General features: G+C 46.3%; 1 protein-coding gene and 1 pseudogene across 1 annotated transcript in view; both read right to left on the reverse strand.

Moving 5' to 3' along the window:
- The window catches only part of Tagln (transgelin), a 911,813-nt gene that overhangs the window by 401,163 nt on the left and 485,894 nt on the right, over positions 1–24,756 (reverse strand). The window lies entirely within an intron of this gene.
- LOC127231406 (nucleophosmin-like) overlaps positions 4,764–24,756 on the reverse strand; it is a 68,552-nt pseudogene continuing 48,559 nt past the window's right edge.

Genomic DNA, 24,756 nt, shown 5'->3' on the forward strand with positions numbered 1-24,756 from the left:
CTGGATACGCAGCGAGCCTGAAAAACGGCTGAGCCAGAGTCTGCTTCGCTGACAGAAGATCTATGTACCAAATTCCTCTTCAGAATCTATTTCTCCGGAGATTTATATTTGCGGGACTCTGACGAGCCAGGGGAAGTTCTCAGCACCCGACCACTGGGCGGCTGCTGCTCCCTGCCTAGGACCTCCTTCCTGGTGACCGTTTCCCACCATGAGCAGTGATCGAATTAGGAGGCTGATGATGGACCGGGGCAGGAGCTGAAAAGTCAGGGCTGAAATGCAAGAGGGATTTGAATGGCAAAAAGGTCATTCTCTTGCAATACCCTGGCGGGGTCGGAAGCCTGTGCGACACAGCGCGACACCCATCCCTGCATCTGGGAGAATAAGTGATGGCTATATTTATGTTTCCATCTAAATGCATGGATCAAAGCAGACACTTTAATCTATTCAACAACAGCCGGAGGATTAAAAAGTTGCAGGCAAATCACACTCTTAAATTGGTAATATATTTTTGCTTGTCACTTCACAAATCATTTTACAGAGTGACTCCAGGCCTGATGGGAGATCTGAGGACTTGGGCTCAGCTCACCTACCTGGAGAGACTCAACAGGAATCTCCTCGATTGCTCTGGTTTCCTGGGCTCCAACTGTAGTGGACTAATGTGGGTCATCAGGCCCAGGGTCACACAGACAAATCTCTTTCGTTTTGAAGATTTGTTTTTAATTATGTGTACTATGTGGGAGTATGGGTTCGCACACATACATGCAGTTGCCTAAGGAGGCCAGAAGAGGGCATCTGATCCCCTGGAGCTGTAGTTACAGGCATTTATGAACTGCACCTTGTGGATGTGGGGAGACAAAGGTGTCTTGATTCATCCCCAATACGACATAGAAGCTGGGAGCCACTACCGTTGTCCTCACTTTTATAGGTCAGGGGATAGACAGGTGGCTTGCCTGGTCCATAGCAAGTGGGAGTGGGTACAAAGCCGAATGGACTCCAAGAGCAGTGATGTTCTTTCCTGCCCTTCCATTGGAGCAGCTGGGAGAGAGTACAAACCCCTCTCTGTCCTCTGGAGCCCATGCTGGGCAGCAGAGAGGTACAAAGTCCCTCTGTCATTGGTCTTGATAAAGGTCTTCATCTGTCAAGTGGGGCTAATGCGTAGCCACCTCCTGGCTGAGCGTGGGAAGAAATGAGATGGTAAGGGAGGCTACTTACCACACTCCTTGACCATGCTAAGAGTTCAAACTGGCACTGAACTTTGAAATACAAGAGAGAAAGGAACTCACTGCAGGACTTTAGAAGGGTGGGGTGGGGTGTGGGGAACTTAGCATTCTGTCTGAATGAGAGGAAGTTGCCTCCTAAAGCAGACTGGGCTGTGAAAACAGAGGGAGACTTTGACCCGTCCAGACCTACACAGTCTAGCTACATTTCTCCCCTTCTCCATTACTGGATCAGTCACTCAGTGTTGTGGTTGCTACAAAAATACCAGACAAAAGCACCATAGGAAGGAAGGGTTTGTTTGGCTTAGGGTTCTAGGGGATACAGTCCACCATGGTAGGAAAGCCATATCAGCAGGGGCAGAAGGCAACCGCCATGTTGTGTTTACCATCAAGAAACGGAAAGAAATGAAAGCTTGTGCAATATCACACTCTCATTTTTTTCCAGCCCTAGAACTCAAACCATGGAATGACGCTAGCCCAGAGAATGTTGTTGCCCACATCTAGGCTGGGTCTTCCACCGTACTTAACCTAATGTAGATAATCCCTCACAGATGTGATCATAGATTTGTTTCCATGGTGATTCTAAATCCTACTAAGTAGATAATCAAGATTAGCCACCACCTTCTCTCAGGACAAGATGCCTGCAGGCCAGAAGTGCTTCTAAGGTGGCTGCCAGATAACTGCAGACTTAATTATGACGTCATCCTCATGGCTGCCAGATAACCGCAGACTTAATCATGACGTCATCCTCATGCTAAATGACACACTCCAGTGTCCTGGCAGTTGACAATTGCTATGATAACTGGAGAAAACCACCACCAAAGGAGCACAATTCCTGGGAAACCTCTATCCACTCTCAGGAAACAAGCCCAGTCTGTCCTTCATCAGCCTGTCACTCACCCTCCCTCCTCTTGCACTGTAGCTATAACTTCTGGATCCCCAGCAGCCGGAGAAGTTTATCTTAGAGTCTATCGCCTGTTTCTCCTGGTCTTGGTGAAGAGTTGCTCTCCATTAATGCCTGCATCATGATTGGTTATAATTGGTTCTTGAGTTCTGAGAGGTGAAAAGGACCCCATTTGGGGTCAGAAACTAGTAACATTGTATTTGCTCTATGTAGTTGCATTAGGGATAATGATATATATATATGTATGTATGTATATGTATATATATTGCTGTGTGTTGTATGTTTGTGGTATATGCACACATGTATGTGTGTTCATGCACAGGTGCACACATAGGCCAATGGGCAGAGTTGAGTATCCTCCTCTACCTTATTCCTTTGAGGCAGGGTTTCTCCTTGAACCCAGAGCTTCTGTATTTTTTTTTTTTTTTTTTTTTTTTTTTTTGTTTCTCTGGCAGCCAGCAAGTTCAAATGATTCTCTCCTGTGCTTGCCCCCCTCCCCCAACTCTCACAGTGCTGGGATTACAGGCATGCAGACCTTCATGCTTGCCTAGCAAGTGCTCTTAACTACCCAACCCTCTCTGAAGTTTATCGCTGGATCTTTAAGGAGGCCGAAAGATCTCAGTAAGAGGCAAAGAGGAAACTGTAAACTCAGCTGAGCATGTTTAGATTCATTTAATGACCCTTCCCTTCTAAGCAGGAGAATCTAATAGCCCATGAGTAGTAGAGTCAACTCATTAATCCCCTTCCTCTGTATCTGTGTATGTACTCACTTGCAGGTACAAGCAGCAGAGGCAGGTGTCAACATTGGATGCCATTCTTCAGTTGCTGTCTACTTTGTGTGTGTGTGTGTGTGTGTGTGTGTGTGTGTGTGTACCTGTGTAAGTTTTTGTGTACTATGTGTGTGTGCAGGTGCTTGAGGAGGTTGGAAGATAGCAGTCCCCTGGAATTGGAGTTGGAGCTGTTTTTAGCCACCTGGTATGGATGCTGGGAACTGAAACCTGATCATTTCTACAAGAGTCATATTCTCAACTGCTGAGCCTTCTCTTCAACCCTACCACCTTGCTTTTTGTGACAGGGTGTCTCAAAGGCCTGGGACTCACCAATTAGGCATGGGTGGCTGGCAAGTGAGTGAACCTTAGGGATCCACCCCCTCTGTCCTTAGTGCTGGCATTAGAAACGTGCCACCATGCCCTGTTTTTCTACTTGGGCTCTGGGCATCAAACTCAGGCTCTCTTGTTCACAGGGTAAGAATTCTATTGACTATGCTTTCTCTCCTGCGTCTTGTTTTTCTTTCTTTCTCTTTTGGAGACAGGGTCTCTCTACACAGTCCTGGGGGTGCTGTAACTCACTTGTAGATCAGAGATCTGCCTGCCTCTGCCTCATGAGTGATGGGATTAAAGATGTGAGTCACTTTGACGGGACAGCCTGCTGATTTATCTATATTCCTTCCTTCCTGATGGGAGATGTCATTCTGTAAATATGTTTCTTGTATTGGTTAATGAATAAAGCATTGTTGGCCAATAGGAAAGCAATATAGGCGGGACTAGGAGACTAGGAGGAGAGAGGAAGAAGTAGGGAGGAGTTAACATATAGAGATTTGAGAGAACAGGGGTCTGGGCCCTCTTTCTGGTAAAATGAGGCCACCTGGAAATACTTAGATTAATAGAAATGGGTTAATATTTAAGACAGAGCTAGTCGATAAGAAACTAGTAACTGACCAGCAGCATTATATCAAATACAGAGTCTCTCTGTGTTATTTGGGGCTGGTGTGGCTCTGGGACCAGGCCGGCAGAAAAACCTGCTCATAACACCTTCCTGTTTCTTTCTTTTTTGCTGAGTCAAAGTTTCAGTAAATACCCTAGGCTGATCTTGATTGAACTCATGGCAATTCTTCTGCCTTAGTCTGAGTGCAGGAATTATAGACCATGGCTGCCAGAGGACAACTTGCAAGAGTTGACTCTCTTCTTCCACCGTGTGGGTTCTGGGGAATCTAATTCAAGTCTTCAGGTTTGGCAGCAAGCATCTTTACCATTATGCCAGCTCTCCCCACCCCTTTTTTGGTAGCTCTTTGTGTATCATTATTGAATCTTGGTTTAGGCTTGACTCAGATCTCCACTAATCTTCAATTATTTGAAAGGCACAGTTCCCCTCTCGTGTGTGTGTGTGTGCGCGCGTGTGTGTGTGTGTGTGTGTGTGTGTGTATTTGGCATGCACACTCACACACCAAACACACACACACACACACACACACACACACACACACACAAACACACACACACACACACACCCCTATGGCAAACTTCCCCTTTTGCCTAGTAATTGTTGGAGTGGTCCTTGGAACTATTGCAGCTCTAGACAAATAGTGGACAGGAAGAGACTTAGGTTTCTTTCTGGTTCCATCTCTTAATACGCGAGTACCCCTTTGTAAGCCATCTGATCTCTCTGAGCCTCAGTTTCTCCACAAGAAAAACAGGGGGCCTCTGTCTTCCCTGCTCACAGTTTAGAGGGATTGTGAGGACCTGAAGCTGGATGTTCTGTTCGCCTGCACTCTGGAGGGCGCACTATTCTTGGAAGGGAAGGGGCTCCCTGTCTAGCATCTTCGGGCTGGGCTCGGAGACTCAAGCGTTAGCATCCTGGGCTGGCTACACACTGGTGCGCTGTGGTCGCTCAGTTGGTCTCCGCAAGGCTGGAGTTGGGAAGCCGGGCGGCGCGGACAGATTGCACCATCTGCACGCTGGGAAGCGGAGCGCAGGTGTCGGGTGGGGATGAAGGTAATTGCTGACGGTTGAGCCAGCTCTCCTAGCATCTGGTCCCGGGGCGAGGCTGGTCCCGGGCTCTGGAGGGATCAGCCCGCGTGGCTCCAGGCTGGCGGAGCCCCGAATTCCTGCCGCAGCCCCGCAGCAGCTAAGCCAGGGAGGTCAGGGCATTATCGGATTCGCTTTACCAGCGTGGAAATCGACAACAGGAGAGGTTAAATCTCCGGCCGAGGTCCAGGAACCAGTCAATACCAGGCCTGAACTAGCCCTCTGGGTCACCCGACTCTTAATTCCATTTTGTTTGTGTGACCCCGCGGCACTACGCAGTTCAAGAAACATTTATGTAGAGCCTTCTGTGGGTCAGGCCCTGAGGTACATGTGGGGTGTCACCAGTTCTCTGACTTTGTTCATGCCGGGACAAAATCTACTGCTCCTGTGGACACACGAGGTTCTTAGGTGGTACCGCTTCAGTGTCCACCAGCTGGCTACCTGAGATATTTTTCATGATTTTATTTTCCTTTCCCCCTTAATTAATTAATTGATATTTGAGAGAGGGTCTAATGTAGCCCAGGCTGGCCGTAAACTTGTAACTGAAGATGACCTTGGATTTCCCATCCTCCTACCTCCAACCCATGACAGCTGGGGATTAAAGGCCGCCTCACTTTGGGAGGTGCTAAATATGGTAGACAGACTGTATACTCTCAGCCCAGCCCGAATGTTTTCAATAGAACAGTTTTTACTTCTTCCCACAGCTGGTGATTCCTAGTCAAAGTCCTTGGCTTGCCTGCCACAGAAGGCCTTCTGAGCCCGGCCTCAGTGTACTGTTGCCCTTAGCGGCCGGGCGCCCCCTCCCCGCTCGCTCTCCCCCCCCCCCCCAGTCTCCATGCAGAGGCCTACTTCCTCTGCTCTGCGCTGGTGACTAAACTGACCTGTGCTGTCAGTCCTTGTTTACCTGTGATTCCCCCCCCCCCAAGCCTCCTCCTTCCCTCTCGGGGCTGTCATGTTCTTCCCAAGTTCCAAGCTCCCCAAACCCTTCCCCTGGGACTGTGGCTGTTTAGGCCTGGGTCTTGCTAAAATATGCACTGTCCCCTCGAACTGCATCCTTCTGCTACAGAGGACATACTCAGGAGCACAAATGAGGTGTATGAAGCTGTGTTGTCAAGCACCCCACAATGCTAATACTATTACTGATAAAACCACGAAGCAGTTATTGAATTATAACTGTTGGGGTAGACTGTGCATCTTAATAACTCTGAGAATTAAAAAAAAAGCATTTCTTTTACTTTTTTGAGACTATAGTTACATTGTTTTCTCCCTCCTCCTCCCTAGATCCCACCTTCACATGCTTCCTTTGCTCTCTTTTCAAATGCATGGCCCCTTCACTGTTGTTACGGTGTGTGTATGTTCCTAAATAAATAAATGAAACCGGCTCAGTATTTAAAATGTTACATGTGTATATGTTTTCAGGGATGACCATTTGGGATTGGGTAACCAATTATTGTGGTCTTCCCTGAGGAAGACTTTCACCAGCCCTCAGCGTTCCTTAGCTGCCTGTAGTCCCTGGCATAGGATGGAGGAGGCTTCATAGGTTCTCCTCACTCCATGTTAACAGTTGTTCTTGTTCAGCTCATGCTTAGGCAGCCATGTTGGAGAGACTTTGTGGGTGTGGCTGGAGATATTTCTAGGAGACAGTCTCACAGGAAACACCTGATCCTCTGGCTTTTACAATCTTTCCCTTTTCTGCAATGATTCCTGAGCCTTAGGTTCAGGAGTCATCTTACAGATGTATCTGTTGTGATTGTGCTCCACGGCTCTCCCTCCGTTTTGATTGGTTGTGGTTCTCTGTAATGTCCGTGAGAATTTTGAGTTCTAGATTATTTTCATTATCAGTGTGAAAGTACAGAAGCAATACAGCCAACACATTTGGCTAATGCTGTTGTAGGGACACGCAGGCACACATGTGCACTAAATTCTCTTTCAGTTTGCCATTGATGGACAAGTTGCTGTCCAGACAAGACTGAGACAGTGTTAGTGTTAGCAGTCTGCATTTTCAGAGAGTCTTAATCAAGGGAACAGAGTGTCCCTCCATGGTGCTTCTGTGACCTTGGGTTCTGAATGGCCTCTGTGGACAGACACTATCGTTGTCAGGTGTTACAACCAGGTCAGGAGATGACCAGTGACCCACGGAGCTACTCCATGCTCTGGGCATTGTTCGCCTGTTTGGAATGGGAAGCATCAGGCCTCCTCTTGCATTATGGAGCTTATCTGTGGGCATGTGGGGTACACTGGGTGCCAGTACACCTATTGTTGTTGTCTTGTTATGTTGGTCAGGCTGGCCTTGAACTCCCAGAGATCCACCTGCCCCTGTCTCCTCAGTGTTGGGTTGTGCCACCACACCTGCTTCAGCACACTTTTAAGTTTTAATTCTGAACAACAGGAGCATGCTGGGACTTTTGTCCTTTTAGCATTTCTGAAGGGAATATGCACATAAACGCTAAATAAACAATAAGGATTCAGGACCTGCCTCCATGGGGGGGGGGCATGGCTCATGAGACAGGAGAAGCAGGATATGTGTTCTCTTGTTTTGTTTGTGTGACTCTGCAGCTCCTGCAGCTCCTGTGTAGCACTGCAGGGAAGAGCAGCCTTGTTTCTGAGTTGGTTCAGAAAGCATGGGCTCATGTGCCTCAGAGCGGTCAGCGTTTGGAGTTGTGCTCTGTATCTGGCTATATGTATCTCAGAGTGTCCTGGTAAGGGCCGAGGTGACAATAGAGCTGCTTTCTCTTTGTAAAACTGGTTTACGTGTACTAAGATTAAGTAAAGTTTCTGGGAGTGTCACCTGTGCATATGAGCGTTTGCATCTTGAGTGTGTGCCTGGATTTTTCTGTCTGTACATCCTCTCATCTGGGTGTGAGTGAGCATTTATGCAGCAGGCTGAATTTGTGTATATGACGGTGGGTCCAGGTAGAAGTCTGTGAGGCTTTTGGTGTTGTGAGTGTGTGTTCTCAGTAGAGTACAGATGCACTTTGCTCAGTGTGTGTCTCTGTCTAGGTGGATGGGTGAAGGATGGTGGCAGGTGAGTGTGTGAGCTATGCAGATTGGTCCCCAGGGATTATGCACGCCTGTCTTTGAAGACTCCTCTTGGCTGGGTTGCTGCTGCTGGTCCCTAGTGGTTCTGCCTTGCTGGTCCGCAGAGAGATCAACACCCTTCAAACCAGCTGCCTTGTTGGCTGCGCCTCACTTGGTCCGCCTCCTGATGCCTGCAGTTGTCATGGAAACCAAAGTAGGTCTGCTTCTGTCGCCACTGGGTCCCTGGGCTAGGGCAGCCATGGGCCAAAGCCACCATGGTGAGGGCTGGCCAGGGAGAAGGGGGGGGTTGTCTGTGGGGTTCTCTGAGCCTGTTTTTCTTTGAACTCTCCTGGGGCCTCTTTTCTGCCTCCAAACACAAGGTCAGATCACCTGCTGTCAGACAACTGGAATCAAAACAGCCCTGTCAGAAAAGGGCCAGAACAAGTTGACTTTTCACATACATACAAAATTCTTCCTGGGGAAAAAAAAAAATCAAGACATATGCTAATTCCACATTACTGTGCATGTCATTTGTACACTATTAACTCAGTGCCTAAAATAAAGTGGCTTTTAGGAGAGAGCTGGTGCTATGCGATGTGAGGACTCTGCCTGCTTTGTGGCTGGCTGTCCTGGTAAGCGGCTGCTGGGGCTCCACAGTGCAGGGAAGATGAACAGAAGAGTGGCAAGCAGTGAAAAGATCATGGGTTCTGTGTGGTTCTGGAAAACGGAGCAGTAAACACACAGCTAGCTGTGCAAGCAAAGGGCAAGAGACTCAGAAAAAATGTCACAAACATGAAACAGAACAAGGCAGTGATTAACACAAAGGTGGGGGTGGTGGTTAACTTGGGGAGAAGTAGACTTCGGGGGTGAGGCTCACAGCAGGTGATCCGCTGGTATTCTTTTAACTGTGCATCTGTATCCCTACATTGTTCTCTGTGTGGCACCTACAGTGATTGATGAAAACACTGGGTTGGGTGTGGTAGGACAGCCTTGTAATATCTGTACTTGGGAGGCGGGGCAGGAAGGTCAGGAGTTTAACATCATTCTCAGCTGCATAGTGAGACCAGCTTGAGCTACCTGACAATCCTGACTCCGAGAACTAAATAGAGAAACAAGCAAACAAAAACAAAACAAAAGTTCTTCATGTGGAACTTGTGGCTTCTGGCTCGACTTAGTGATGGTTAAGGGTAACATTTTTTTTTTTTTTTTTTTTGAGCTTAAATGAGGACTTTATTTAGAAAGAGAAGTGAGGAGGAAGGGAAGAGACATAGAGGCTCCGGGAACAGAAGACGAAGTGGGGGGAGAGGGGGAGAAAGAGAGAGAGAGAACAGGGGTCACATTTTGAATGGGCTCTGGCTTTGTCTCTGGCACTGACTGGACATGGTCCCAACTGCATTTCTATATCCAGAACATGACAGTACATTGCATTTTTTTCATTTGATACCAAGTTAATTCTGAGTTTTCTGTGTGCCAGGCACTGTGTTACAACACCATGAGTGCTCCCAAGGAAGATCTGGGCTCTGGGTGGGTAGGAGCTAAGAAGGACATTTACAGCAGAGAGCTGGGAGGAGGCTGCTTTTAAAAGCTGGCTCTTGGTTGGACATGGTGGCTCACTTCTTTAATCCTAGCAGTCAGGAGGCAGAGGCAGGCACTTCCCTGTGATTCATGGACAGTTTGGTCTACATGACAAGTTTAGGCACCCTCCAAAAGGGTGGAATATGTTTCAATGGGATGTACTACAGACAGAATTACAGACACAATATGGCCAGGGTCAAGAGGTCATCCTGAACAGCAAGATCCCATCACAGCTGGGAGATGGAGGAATTAAAGGACAGATATGGCTCATTTATAGGGAACGGGCTTCCCCCTTTTTGACTTTTATTGAAAATGGATTTCCCCCTCATAGACTGTATCTAGTATGGTTCCCCCTACCCAGCTCCTTCCACTTCTCCTGCCATCCAGATCCACCCCCTTTCTGTTTCTCATTAGAAAGCAGTCTTCTAAGCGGTACTAATAAGATAAGATAAAAAAAAGTAAGAAAACTAACATACTGGAACAGGACAAAACAAACAGAAGGAAAAGAGCCAAAGAAAAGTCACAAGAAACAGATAAAGATGCAGAGACCCATTTGTTTGCACACTTAGAAATCCCACAAAGCCAGGCAGTGGCGGCACACGCCTGTAGTCCCAACACTTGGTAGGCAGAGGCAGACAGATGTCTGTGAGTCTGAGGCCAGCTTGGTTTACAAAATGAATTCCAGGACAGTTACACAGAGAAACCCTGTCTTGAAAAACAAAACAAAACAAAAAGAAACCCGCTCCCCGCCACCTATAAAAACTAAACTGGAAGCCATACTATACATGAAAAGGACCTGTAATGTAAAAAGAAAGAAAAATATATAAATAAAATAAGGTAAAAATAATAAGATAAAAAGAAAAAAGGAGAAGCCCCGATTCTCACATGGGGTTGTAGCTGGCTTGGTGTTTCTCCTTGGGTAGTGGGCAGAGTGCCTTCTTGTTTCAAAGACATGAGAATGTAGGGGTGAAGGCTCTGTGTAGGCACCAGCTTGACTTCTCCGTGTTCAATGAGTTGTGTAGGTGTTGTCTTCAGCAGTGGGGGCTTGCTGTCAGTTTGTGGAGAGCAACCTATTTATTGTCTTGGCAACAGCTTGGGTAGTTTGGAGGTTCTCATGGGACCTCTTTGATCAACAACTCAATTGGCTGTTACCCAGCCTTAGTTCTGGAATCTTTAATAATAAGAGATGTCTAGTTGGAGTTCTGTCTCCTCCATTATTTGGTGATCTCATTTATATAGCCTTTATGTATGTATGTTAGGAAGGTTCTACTGTCTTAGGTTTTCATAGTATTCCTCAAATGGTCCTTAATTTCAGCTGCCTCTCACCGAATCCTCTCCCTTGTCCATCTCCTTCCTCTCCCTCCCAACTTGATCCTCCCATTCCAATACCCTCCCCTTCCTAATCCATAGTTCTCTGTTCTATCTTCCTTTTCTAAGGAGAGCTATCTGTCCCCTCAAGTCCTTTACTCTATTCTTAACCTCTGGGGTTCTATAGACTGTAGTTTGGTTATCACTGATTTAATTGCTAATATTCACATGTAAGAGAGCACAGACAATATTTGTCTTTCTGGGTTTGGCTTTTCTCACTCAGGGTTGTTTTTTTCTAGTTTCACCCATTTACCTGTGAATTTCATAATTTCATCTTTTAAAAATGGCTGAGTAATATTCCATTGTGTAACTGTGCCACATTTCCTTTATCTACTAATTTGTTGAGGGATATGTAGTTTCTGTCTATTATGAAGAGATCAGCAATGAACATGGTTAAGAAAGTGTGTCTGCAAAAGGATGAAGGGAGCATCCTTTGTGTACATGCCCAAGAGTATTGGATATTGGATATTGAGGTAGATTGATTTGTGCCTTCCTGTGGAGCCACCATACTCCCACTAGCAATGGATGAGTCTTCTTATTTCATATCCTCACCAGCATGAGTGATTATCTGTGCTATTTATCTTAGCCATTCTGATAGGTGTAAGATGGAATCTCAAAGTACTTTTAATTTGCATTTCCCTGATGATTAAGGAAGTTGAAATTTCCTTTCTTCATTTTATTTTATTTTATGTGCATTGGTGTTTTGCCTGAATGTATGTCTATGTTAGGGTGTCAGATCCTCTGGAACTGGAGTTACAGTGGTGAGCTGCCATGTGGGTGCTGGGAATTGAACCCAGGTCCTCTGGAAGAACAACCAGTGCTCCCAACTGCCAAGCCATCTCTCCTAGCCCCAAACATTTCTTTAAAGTGTTTCTCAGCCATTTGTGTTTCCTCTTTTGAGAATTCTCTGTTTAGAACTGTTTGATTGGGCTAGTTGTTTCTTTAAGTATTTTGGATATTAACCCTCTATTGGATGTGTAGATGGTAACAATCTTTTCCCATTCCATAAGCTGCTACTTTGTCTGAATGACAGTGTTCTTTACCTTAAAGAAGCTTTTTGGTTTTGTGCCTGTGCTAACAGTGTTCTGTTCAGAAAGTCTTTTCCTGTGCCAATTCAAGGCCATTCCTTACTTTCTTTTCTGTCAGGTTCAATGATGAATATGATGTCTTTTTTTCCAGTGGGTATTTCTGGCTTCTTTATAAAAAAAAAGTCAGGTGTCCATAAGTATGTACATTTATTGATTGATATGTCTGTTTTTATGCCAATATTGTGCTGTTTTTATTACTATAGCTCTGTAGTACAATTTAAAGTCAGAGATGGTGATATCCCTAGCAGTTCTTTTATTATTCAGGATTGTTTTTTTTAGCTATATTGGTTTTGTGTGTGTGTGTGTGTGTGTGTGTGTGTGTGTGTGTGTGTGTGTGTGTGTGATTCTATTTGAAGCTGGAAATGTTCCTTTCAAGATCTGCAAATAATTGTATTGGAATTTTTATAATGATTGCTTTTGGGAGGACAGCATTTTTGCTATAGTAATTCTACCAATCTATGAACATGGGAGTTCTTTCCATCTTGTGATATCTTCTTCAGTTTCTTCTTTCAATGTCTTAAAGTTTTTATCACACAAGACTTTCCATTGCTTGGTTAGAGTTACTCCAAGATATTTTATATTATTTGAACCTATTGAGAAAGGTGTTATTTCCCTGATTCCTTTCTCAGTCCATGTGTTACTTGTATGTAGGAGGGATACTGGTTTTTGTGAATTAATTTTTGTATCCGGCTACTTTGCTGGAAATGGTTATCAGCTTTAGGAGTTTCTTGATGGGATTTATAGGGTCACTTACTTATACTATCATATGATCTGCAACTAAAGATACTTTGACTTCTTGCTTTCCAGTTTGTATCTCCTTGATCTCCTTCAGTTGTCTTATTGATCTAGCTAAGACTGCAAGTACCATATTGAATAGGTATGGAGACAGTGAACAACCTTGTCTTTTTCCTGCTTTTAGTGGAATTGCTTTGAATTTCTCTCCATTTAAGTTGATGTTAGTCATGGGTGTACTGTAAATTGCCTTTATTATGTGAAGTATGTCCCTTGTATTCCTAATTTCTCCGGAACTTTTACAGTGAAGGGGTTTTGTCAAAGGCCTTTCCTGCGTCTAATGAAATGATTATGTGGCTTTTGTCTTGCAGTTTGTTTATATGATACATTTATCAGTTTATACATGCTGAACCACCCCTCATCTCTGGGATGAATGAAGTCTACTTGATAATGGTGGATGATGTTTTTGATGTGTTCTTGGATCCAGTTTCTGAGTATTTTATTGAGAAATTTTGCATCTATGTTCACAAGGGAAATTGCTCTATAATTCTTTTTCTTTGTTGAGTCATTATGTGGTTTTGGTATCAGGGTAATTGTAGCCTAGTAAAATAAAAAGGACAGTGTTCCTTCTGATTTTGTTTTGTGGAATAATTTGATGTTAACTCTTCTTTGAAAGTCTGGTAGAATTCTTCACTAAAATCATCTGGCCCTGGGTGGCTGTTAGTTTATTTTTTATTTTTATTTTTTATTTCACTGGGGGTTTTAGGTTTGAATTGCTTCCCGATCTTGATTTAACTTTGGCAAGTGGTATGCATTGAGAAAATTATCCATTTCTTTTAGATTTTCCAATTTGGTAGAATACAACTTTTGAAGTATGGCCTCATGATTCCTGGATTCAGTATCTGTTGTTATATTTCCTTCTTCATCTAGAATTTTGTTAATTTGGATTTTCTTTCTTCACCTTTTAGTTAATTTGAATAAGGGTTTGTCAGTCTTATTGGTTTTCTCAAAGAATCAACTCTTTGCTTCACTGATTCTGTGTATTTTTTTTTGTTTGTTTGTTTCTATTTTATTGATTTCAGACCTGCATTTGATTCTTTCTTGCTGCCTGCTCCTTTTGGGTGTGGTTTCTTCTTTTTGTTCTTTAGAAACAACAACAACAAAACTTTATCTTCCAGGTGTGCTTTTGAGTTACTTGTATGAGATCTCTCCAATAATTTTAGGCACTTAGTTAACTTACCTCTTAGGACTGCCTACATTGTATCCCATAAGTTTGGTATGTTGTGTATTCATTTTTATTCAATTCTAAAAAGCAATTTCTTTCTTAATTTCTGTCTTGATCCATTTTTCATTCAGTGGTGAATTGTTCAGTTTCCACGAGTTTGTAAGGTTTCTGCTGTTGTTGATATCTAGCTTTAATCTGTGGTGGTCAGATAGAATGCACAGTGCTATTTCAATTTCAATTTTGTTGTATCTGTTGAGACCTGTTTTGTAAGGGGTCAGTTTTGGAGGAAGTTCCACGAGGTGCTGAGAAGAAGGTATATTCTTTTGTGTTTGGATGAAGTGTTCTGTAAATATCTGTTAGGTTCATTCTGTTTATAATGTCAGCTCCAGTATTTCTCTATTTAGTTTTCCTCTGGATGATCTCTGTGTTGATGAGAGTTGGGTATTGAAGTCTCCTACTTCAATGTGAGGGACAATATGTGAATTAAGCTTTGTGTTATTTTATGAACTTGATTGCCCTTGTGTTTGGTTCATAATGTTAAGAATTGCAATGTCTTGTTATAGTGTTCTTCCCTATCTCCTTTGATTAGTTTTGTTTTGAAGTCTATTTTGTCAAATATTAAAATGGCTACACCAGTTTGCTTCTTAGATCCATTTGCTTGGAACATCTTTTTCCATCTTTTTTTTTTCCATCTTTTTATGCTGAGGTATGTCTATTCTTGATATTGAGGTATGTTTCTTGGATGCAATAGAAGGATGGATCCTTTTTTGAATCCATTCTGTTAGTTTGTGGCTTTTTACTGGAGGCTTGAGACCATTGATATTGAAAGTTATCAATGAGCTGTGTTTGTTGATTCCTGTTATTTTGTTGTTGTAGTGTGTATGTGTTCCCCTCTTTTGATTTGCTGGTCAGGAATTATTTAGTCCTTGTGTTTTCTTGGGTGTGGCTAATCTTTTCAGGTTGGAGTTTTCTTTGTAGCACCTACTTTAAGACTGTATTTATAGATAGTTACTGCTTAAGTTTGGTTTTTATCATGGAATATTTTATTTTCTCCATCTATTGTGATTGAAAGTTTTGTTGGGTGTAGTAGTCTAGGCTCTTATCTGTGGTCTTTTAGAGTCTGTGAAACATCTGTCTAGGCCATTTTATCTTTTAAAATATCCATTGAGAAGTCAGGTGTTACCTAATAGGTCTGCCTTTATATGTTACTTGGTCTTTTTCCATTGAAGCTTTTAGTATTTCTTTGTTTTGTACCTTTGGTGTTTTAATTATTATGTGCTGAGGGGATTTTCTTCTCTGGTCCAGTCTATTTTGTGTTCTGTATGCTTCTTGTACCTTGATAGGCATTTCCCTTTTTTTTAGGTGAGGGAACTTTTCTTCTATGATTTTGTTGAAAATATTTTTGTGCCTTTGACCTATGTTTCTTTTCCTTTCTCTGTTCCTATAATTCTTAGAGTCATTCTTTTCACAGTGTCCCAGATTTCCTGGATGTTTTGTGCCAGGACACACACACACACACACACACACACACACACACACACACACACTAGATTTAACATTTTCTTTCAATGTCTTCAATGTCTGGCATTCTGTCTTTTTTATCTTTGTAGTCTGTTAGTGAGGCTTCCCTCTGAGGGTTCTGTTCAAATGCCTAAATTTTTCAATTCCAGATTTCCCTCAGTTTGGGTTTTTTATTGACTATTTCTACTTTCATATTTTGAACTATTTTTTTTTTATCAATTTCCTTCTACTGTTTGTGTTTTCATAGATTCCTCTATTCTTCATCTCCTCTGTAAGGACCTCTCATAGTCATAAGGCTGTTTTAAGGCCTCTGTCTTGTGCTTTAGCTGTGTTGCAATCCTAGGGCCTACTGGGTTGCTGGGCTTGAGTGGTAGCATATATCCTAGCTGTTATTGGTTATGGTTTGTATGCTGGTGTCTAAGCATCTAGGCTTGTGAATAGTGTTGATCTGGTCTTGTCTTCAGTGGATGGGTGTTTTGTTCCTTGATTTCGATTGTCCTCTTTTATTCTTTGGAAGGTTTGGTGGCTGTGTGTTTCCTGGCAGGTAATTATTCTGGGATCTTGCTAGGTGTGGCCACTGAGGGATCTGGGTAAGATGTGTTTCTAGGTGTCTGGAACTGACTCTTAGGAATGGGGATAGGCAGAGTGAGGTGCTGAGGGGTTCACAGGAGGAAGGAAAGCAAGACATTCCACCAGGATCTGCTTAGTTCCCTGGGAACAGGGGCAGAGAGAGCAGAGAGGACACAGCAGCTAGTCTGCTACAGGAGGTTGGGGAGGGGATGGGACTGGGGACTGGATTTGGAGGAGAGGAGGGAGGTCAAAGAACTGCTTCATTGGCCTACTTGATTTCTGACTGGCTTGGCTGGCAGGTTCCTAGAGGATGCTTGCTGGAGTTGGCAGCTGAGATAGCAGGATGAACAGGGAGAAAGGTTGGAGGAGAAGATCTGTGTGATCATCTGGAGATGTGGGCAGGGTGGAGGGGGTGGCTGCAGTAGGTGGTCTGCCACAGAGTTGGGGGTAGGAACGGGGGATTGGATTTGGAGGAGAGGAGAGAGGAGATGAAGATCCGTGGTTGGCCCACCTGTTTCTGGCTTGTGGGTTCCCAGGGAACGGCTGCTGGAGTCAGGAGCTGTGATGATGGGGTGGGTGGGAGGAAGGAGTTTGGAGGGGAAGCTCTGTGTGACTCACAGAGCTGGGGATGGGGTGGGGGGCAGTGGTTGGCTGCAGTAGGTGTTCTGCCACAGAACTGGGGGTGACACGGGGGTGCTTAGAGTTGAAGATCCACAGTTAGCCCGCCTGCTTTCCTGGCCAGGACTTCCCTTTCAATGCCGGAACAGGAAACTCTCCCCAGGAAGACCTAGTGACTGGGGGAATGGCATGGGAGGAAGGAGCAGGGAGGCTCCAGGATGTCACTGCAAATTCCCTGTCCCCTGAGCAGTTGACAACTTGGCTTTCAGGGCTTAGATGCACAAGACCTTGTTTTTTGACAGTCTGAGATGCCCAGCTTCAGGACCTTGTTTTTTGACAGTCTGAGATGCCCAGCTTCAGGACCTTGTTTTTTGACAGTCTGAGATGCCCAGCTTCAGGACCTTGTTTTTTGACAGTCTGAGATGCCCAGCTTCAGGACCTTGTTTTTTGACAGTCTGAGATGCCCAGCTTCAGGACCTTGTTTTTTGACAGTCTGAGATGCCCAGCTTCAGGACCTTGTTTTTTGGCAGTCTGAGATGCCCAGCTTCAGGACCTTGTTTTTTGGCAGTCTGAGATGCCCAGCTTCAGGACCTTGTTTTTTGGCAGTCTGAGATGCCCAGCTTCAGGACTGGGGGCCATAGGGAAAGGAACCCACCTTCAGATTTCAGATGAACAAGCTGTTGCCCTCATCTCACAGAGCCAGCAAATGGGACCCAAACAAGCCAGTCTGGGGACTACTTGAATGTAACACTCTCTTGAGATTTGTCTGGTACCAAGAAAGGCCTGGCCAGGGGTCCCGGATGCTGATATAGTGTCACTTGACATCAGTTCTGACCTCATCCTGACCTGAACCCACCTAATCTCTCATGATAACAGAGGAAGGGTCCCTTGACTTGGGATCTATGCAGGTCAGTTTTTGTCAACTTAACACTCACTGGGGAAGAGGGAAACTCAACTGAGGACTTGATTTCTTTCTTTTTTATTTTACACTAGTTTTTTTTTTTTTTAAATTTTTTTTTATTGTGCATACAGTATTCTGTCTGCATGTATTCTTTCAGGCCAGAAGAGGGCACCAGATCTCATCCCAGATGGTTGTGAGCCACCATGTGGGTGGGAATTGAACTCAGGACCACTGGAAGAGTAGCCAGTGCTCTTAACCACTGAGCCATCACTCCAGCCCCAGGAATTAGTTTCTCTAGATTGGCCCATGGGCATGTGGGGAGGGGTTTTTAAGTTACTAATTTATGGAGGAAGGCCCAGTCTACTGTGGACAGTGCCATCTCTAGGCACTAGGCATGGGCTATGTAAGAAAAGTAGCCGAGTGTGTCAGAAAAGACAAGCCAGTAGTCAGGACTCTACCTTGGCCTCTGCTTCAGTTTTTGCTGCCAGGTTCCGGCCTTGGCTTCACTTGTGTTGGACTATAAGCTGTAAATTGTAAGCTGCAATAAAGCCTTTACTCCCCTGGTTGCTTTGGGTCAGTATTTTGTCTCAGCAACAGAAAGCAAACTAGAACAGGACCCAAAACTGTTCACATCTGGGCTCCATTTCTTAGGAGGTGGATGAGTCTCTAGCAATCCCTGGAAAGTTTGTTGTCTTTTGCCCTATAAGCAGTGGTTCTCAGCCTGTGGGTCATGACCTCTTTGGGGAATCAGGGGTCACATATCAGATATCCTGCATAGCAGATATTTATATTACAGTTCATAACAGTAGCAAGACTTCACTTACAAAGTAGCAGTGAAAATAATTTTATGGTTGGGGTCACCAGGACATGAGGAACTGTATTAAAGGGTCCCATGAAGCATTAGGAAGGTTGACAATCACTCCTCTAAACTGTGTGTGTGTGTGGGGGGGTTGGGGAGGTGGAGCAGGAGCCATCTAGGCCTCTAGTTGGTTTCTTGCCCCTTCTGTGTGGAAGGACTTGCTCAGCTCTGGCCCTTGCTTGTGGGGCACTGTTGTTAGGACACTAGGCTTCCCTGCTTGGTGGAGTGCTGTTTCTCAATTCTTAAGTGTATGACATGATTTTGGTTTTGTAGGAGTGTAGCATTCAGGATTTCAAAAACCTCTGTGGAAGACTCCTGAGCCATTACTCATCTGAGAGACCCCCGTACATCAAGGAAGCCTGCTTTTAGTGGGCTTTTGTGGGAGTGCAGGACCTATGTGCAGGCCAACTTATTTAGCAAGCTGGGAACTGAAGACTGCCTGTGGTAGGTCAAGGAAGCCAGAGAGTTTCTCTACACTGTTGCACAGAATCAGAAAAGAGATGGAAGAACCAGGTAGGGCTGTGGACCTGGGTTAGACATGATGACTCTCAGCTCTGATGTCCGGCACGAACATCATTGACCATATAATACATTTGCCTTCGGGACAGACTCACACTTAGTGTCGCTGGTGGTTTTGAAGACCCGAGGAGATACCTGTGGGCATTATAGTTCGTTGTCCCTTTCAGTGGTAGGGAATGTGGTTTGGGATAAAGGGTCTGGAGACCGAATGACATCATCCAGGTGATAGGCCTTCAGGTGTCAGGTGTCTGCCATGGTAGCAAGTCCTGGTTGGTAAGGCCAGAGGTGCAGTGTGGAGCTGAGGTGTGTAGAAAGGGGTTCACAGGGAGGCTTGTGTGTAAGGCATGCTGAATGGGGGCAGCAGGAAGTCTGGTGTGTTCTGACGCGTCTTGTATGTGCAATGGCAAGTGAGAGAAGAGCTTTGGTGTGGCACGCTCACACCGGCCGTGATGTTCCTCTGGCTCGCTGGTCCTTTCACCACAAAGATCTGTGTGCTGAGCACTATTCTAGCCATCAAAGGCAAAACAGGGGACAAAAGCCAAAAGTCCCATCTCCAGTGACGTCTCTCTAGTTTGTGTTAATTGTATCATTAAATAATCATGTCTGGGACCCCTGCCCCTTTCATCATCTTCTAAGATATTTGCTCTCTGTTTTTTAAATTAAAAAAAAAAATCCACCTTCAGGATTTTCTACCTTTGCTTGGGCAGACTAATGAGAAAAGGGAAAGATACTACCCATGTTGACATTAGGAAAGGATGGGCAGGATGGGGACAGATATCATGGGACTAAGGTAGTGACATAATCAGCGTACCCCCATCCCCCATGACTATTGAGTTGGGAATCCTGGAAAGAAATGGAAACTCAGCCCGGGGATTCATGCCCCCAGGCTGGTCTCTGTTTTTTTCTTGGCAGCTTTTACTGCCTGAGCGCTGGTGTGTCACATGGGCAGCATGACTGTGGCTTGGCTAATTTGAGTTTTTACCCCCCCAGCCCCCTCCCCCCAGTTTTTGACTGCCACCAACCTTCTCCCCAGCCTGTAGCTCTTGTTCTGAGCCTTGTCCCTTCTTTGCCAGAAAATGAACAGTGGGCCAGAAGGAGAATTGTCAGCGGTGATGAACAGCCAGGATGGTGTTCTGGTAAACTCTTGCTCTTGTCTACAAGGAAGCTGGGTGGTGCAGGAGATCCAGCTGTGGCATGCCTACCAGGAAGGATCAGTGACCTACAGCAGGGGCCCGTGTAGAGGTGCTGGGTCCTGCTGGCTTCCTGTCCCGTTAGAAGGTGGCTGAGTTGTGGATTCTCTCTTCTTTCTTACACTTGGGCCTTGGTGTAGCTTGCTGGCTCCTCTCCTTCCAGCGCTACCTTCCTCCATCCCCTGCCCACTTCTGGAGCACTGAATTGGGAAGAACATGGGCCTTGGAGACAGGCAGTCTTAATGCAGCTCTCAGCTCTGGTATTCTTAATGGATGAATGAGAAAGGGTGCTTTGCACACAGCCTAGCCTCTGTCCCTTCCAGGCTGATCCTGGGTGACATGGGCATGGCTTCGAGCACCTGGCAAGGGACTTAGCTTGTGACCATTTTCAGCAGCTTCTCCTCCCTCCTCCCTCCCAGAAAACATCAGGGTATATATACTGTTTTATTAATTTGGGACATGGTCTTATGGAGCCTTGGCTGACCTTGAACTCACTATGTAGCCAAAGATGATCTTAAACTTCTGATCCTTCTGAATCTTCAAAGTGCTGGGATTATGGATGTGTGCCATCCCGACTGTTAATGGGGTGCTAGGACTGAATTCAGGGCATTGCGTATTCTAGGTTAGCTTTCTACCATCTGAGTTACATTCCCAACTCTACGTTCCTTATTTTAGATGTAGGCGCTAAAGCAGACTGCTTTCTCTTCGGAGTCTCTCAGCTCTCTAAAATCCTCTCTAGCTTGCATTCTGTTCTCTAAAGGTTCTAGGCCTTGGGCACAGCTTCCTCAGAGGCCAACACTTGGCAGAGAAGTGAGTCTGGTTGGTGGGGCGTCTGTGTGGGGAGAAGAGGGTGAGCGCTGGTTTTAGGCAGTGGCCTTCTGGAGTCTGGAGGATGGGGGTAGGGCTCTGAAGCCATTTCCCTGACTCAATCCCCACCTCATCTGGGTCTGGGGGCTCATATCCCCTTCTCCCTGACCTTGTATCTCCTTGGCTCAGCTAGTCCTGCTAACGAGCTGAGCCAGCCGCCTGGCGCCTGCCTTTCCAATGTGCTGACTCAGTCCCATGCCTCCCGCTTCCTCTGCCCTTGTTTGAAAAAGCCAAGTTAATTGCTTCCAGCTCCAGGCTGCCCTGGTGGGGCATAGCCCTCCTTTCCCCTCTCCTTCTTCACACCCTGAAGGGAGCCGGGCAAGTACCCTTCGGCCCCAGACATACTGTCTGTGTGCAGGAACAGGCCTCTAGTGACCACTAGGGAGCAGTGCTCCTGTGGAAGGGCAGACCTCCATGTTTCCTCGGGATGCAGGAGCTGGCAGTTTCTGCCGCCATGGTGAGGTGCAAGGCTGTGAGCATTGGCCCCTCAGATTTATGCTCAGATCCAGGGCAGGGAGAGGAGAGAGGAGAACTGAGGCCTCAAAGAGAAAGGAAGGAGGGAAGAGAAAAAATGGAGGACAAAAAGAAAAGGAAAAGAGGAGAGGAAGAGGGAGGAGAGTAAGGGAGGCAGGGAGAAAAAAAAAGGGAGGAAGAGGGAGGCAGGGAGCCAACGGAATTTCTCACAGAGCTGTACTCACAGAATTCCCACAGGATGGGCTTACAGATGTGCTACTGGGGTGAGAGTCAAAATATTTAACAACAGAATGGTGCCAGCTCTCACTAATAGGATGGAAACCCAGGAGGAGCTGGGCAGGGTCCTAGAGGCCTCCTGAACTGTGTCAGGAGTTAACTCTTTAGTTGCTGGGCCTCAGGGGAGAGGCTGGTCGCTGGGGAAGTGCCCCCTGTACAGTAGCATGGGCCCAGGAATGGTGGCCTGTTGTCTCTGCTTCCTGGGATGTACACAGAGCCAAGATCGGGCCTGGTGTCTGATAGGAAGGGGCCTTACCCTGTGCTGAAGGAATGGTACCCGACAGGCTGGAGCTTTGGAGTAACTGGTTAGAAACAGACGAGGTACATGGAGGCTGGGGGCTGGGCAGGGCCGTTCTGGAGTGGGCGTGCTACAGACCCTTTGAGGTGTTGGGTGTGGGTGTTCCTGCCTGGCTCTGGGTGCTGAGGGATAGGTAGGTCCCTGGGAGAGGAGAGTGTGGGGAGTTGTAGTGATGTGTTCAGTTATTTTTATTACTGTGACAAGAAGAGAGGGGGAAGGGTGGAGAACGGTTGGGGGCCCACTGTCTATCAGGAATCATTAAGGAACCCCCCATGGGTCGGCAGCAGATGGAATCATCTGTGGGCGCCAAGAGCTTTCAGGTGGGTGGCTGTTTTCCTTTATTACTTTTTTAATTTATCTTTTTAAAAATTTATTTATTAATTATTATTATTATAATTTTTTTACTTTCCCCCTCTTCCTCTTCCTTCACTTTGGCATGTTTTGAATTACCTGGAGCTGGGAGGAATAGACCATTGTGTCTTGCTGTCTTTTTCTGGCTTGCTTAGGCCTGGGAGAGTTTTTTCCCCTGTGAGAGAGTATGGGGACAGTGGGAGGAGACAGATCTGTTGATCCCTCCCGGGAGGGTCATGCTCTCTGCTCACCCTCTAATTCTCAAGACCAGGAGCTTTGTACGATGATGAGGCCAGGGCAGGGTCAGTTTCAGGGCTCCCAGGGCCCTTTGCAGGCACTGGCTCCCATTCTTCCGCTGGGGCGCTAGTCATTACGTGTTTCCCCTCCTCGCTTTCCTCCCTGGGTCTCCAGCCAGCCCGCTGGCTTGATGAATTAGCCCCATAGATATTCCGTCGAGAAAGCAAACACATATCATATATATCTTTGACAAGTTATTATTCTCCCTTATCAGGATTCGGGTGGATCTGTGCCCACCATTACTCAAGCTGCACACTTGTTCTGCTTGGGACCAGGCTCCAGCCACATGAGGAGGAAGTGCCCAGCTAGCCCAGCCCAGGCCCTGCCCTGTGTGCAAGCTATGCTGTGTGGGTGTGGGTAAACTGTGAACAGGGAAGCGGAATCTCTTGCCACTGTCGTGGTCCAATGGCTGACAGACCTTTTCCATGTGGAGGCCAGGTGTGGCCAAAATGAACCCGTGGGTGTGCCGACCTTTCATCCTTATCTGAGACGAGGGCTGGAGTTGTGTCCCAAGGAGTGAGGTCTGGTTTGGGACTCCCCCTCGATTACTTTGTGGGGCCGGATGGGACCTTCATTATCTATTGCATGGGCCTTTCAGTGACCTGCTGGCAGGACAGGCCACCCTGCCACCTGCCATCAGGCCCCGAGTTTCTCAGAGCCAAATGGGGCTTCTGGAGGCCAGCCGTTGGCCCTGTGGTAGGAGAGGCTCGCTGGCCAGTGAGGGCTGATGAATGAGATGTAAGTGAGCATTAGTGCTCTCAGCCTGGCCGTTGGGCCGTGATTTGTCATCTCTCACCCGGCACATTCCTGTTTCCCCAGAGGCAGGCTCCATATTAACAAGTCCTCTACTTAGGAATATAAATGGGGCGTCTGGAACTACTTCTGACAGCCTGCAGGCTGCTAATGCACTCTGGCCTTGGGGGGAGGGGAGGCCCTCGCTCGCTAGCTGCCTTCACTGGAGAAGGGCTGCCCATGACTCCACACTACCCCAACCCTGAGACCTGATGGGACAGGGAGGAGCCACCGCCTCACTTCAGGGCTCACACAACTCCTGCTGTCTCAGGACAGCAAGACAGACCTTGTCTTTTGATGGCCCGTTTTATGTGCTGCCTGGTGTCTGCTGGCAGGTGGCTTCCTCCAGATACCACATTCCATGGAAGGCCCTTGTCCTGTTTTGGGACTGACAGCTAGTTTCTTAGATCCAAGGGGGAAGTCATGGAGGAGAGAAGGTCTTACTGAAGGCAGAAATGACCTGGCTTCTGACTATGCCCATGCTGAATCCTTAGCAGAGGGTGCAGAGTTGGGCAGGTTCCTGCTCTGGCTGGGGCAGCACTCTGCAGCTGAGTGCTAGAATCAGTTATGGCTGGTTCTCTGACTCCTTCCTGCAGGGAAGGCTGGAGGAGAGGGGAGTCTGAATGTCCTGAAAAGTGCTCTTGGCTGGAAGAAAGGTGCCCAGGTAGTTCAGCAAGCCAGGCAAGAGACTGCGTGGTGGGAAGGCCAGAGGAGGTCTTTTGAGTAGGAGATCATGTCCAGGTGTGAGCTGGTCGGAGGCCATGGCCAAGTTTGGAGCATTGTGGACACCAGCATGGAATTCTGCTCATAGCCTGAGGCCAGAACCTGGCCTTAGGGAAGATCTCTTGATTCCTACCTCTGTATAGTCCCATGTAGCATGTAGCCCAGGCTGGCCTCCAACTCGCTATGTAGCTAAAGGTAATCTTGGACATCTCATCTTCCCACCTCTGTCTCCGCAGTGCTAGAATTATAGGCATGCATTACCATGTCTGCTTTTATCTGATGTTGGGGATCAAACCCAGGACTTTGATCATGATATGTAATCACTACCAACTGAGCTGCATATCCCTGAGACCTGATTCTAATACTCTGTCAGCTAGTGGGGTGTGGCTTGGCCTTTGGAGCACACTGTTTCCAGCTTCAGCTCCAGTACCTGGGCAAAGCCTCAGATTGTTGGTGGCCTGATGGTCACACATGGGTTATGGCTATAGCCATCTGTCCTTCCTTGAGGCTCAGGCACTGTCTGTGTGTGGCTGGGTGTGGAGATGTTGGCTGTAATTATCATTGTAGTC

This window comes from Phodopus roborovskii, unplaced genomic scaffold, assembly GCF_943737965.1.
Source record: "Phodopus roborovskii unplaced genomic scaffold, PHOROB, whole genome shotgun sequence".
Taxonomy (NCBI): Eukaryota; Metazoa; Chordata; class Mammalia; order Rodentia; family Cricetidae; genus Phodopus; species Phodopus roborovskii.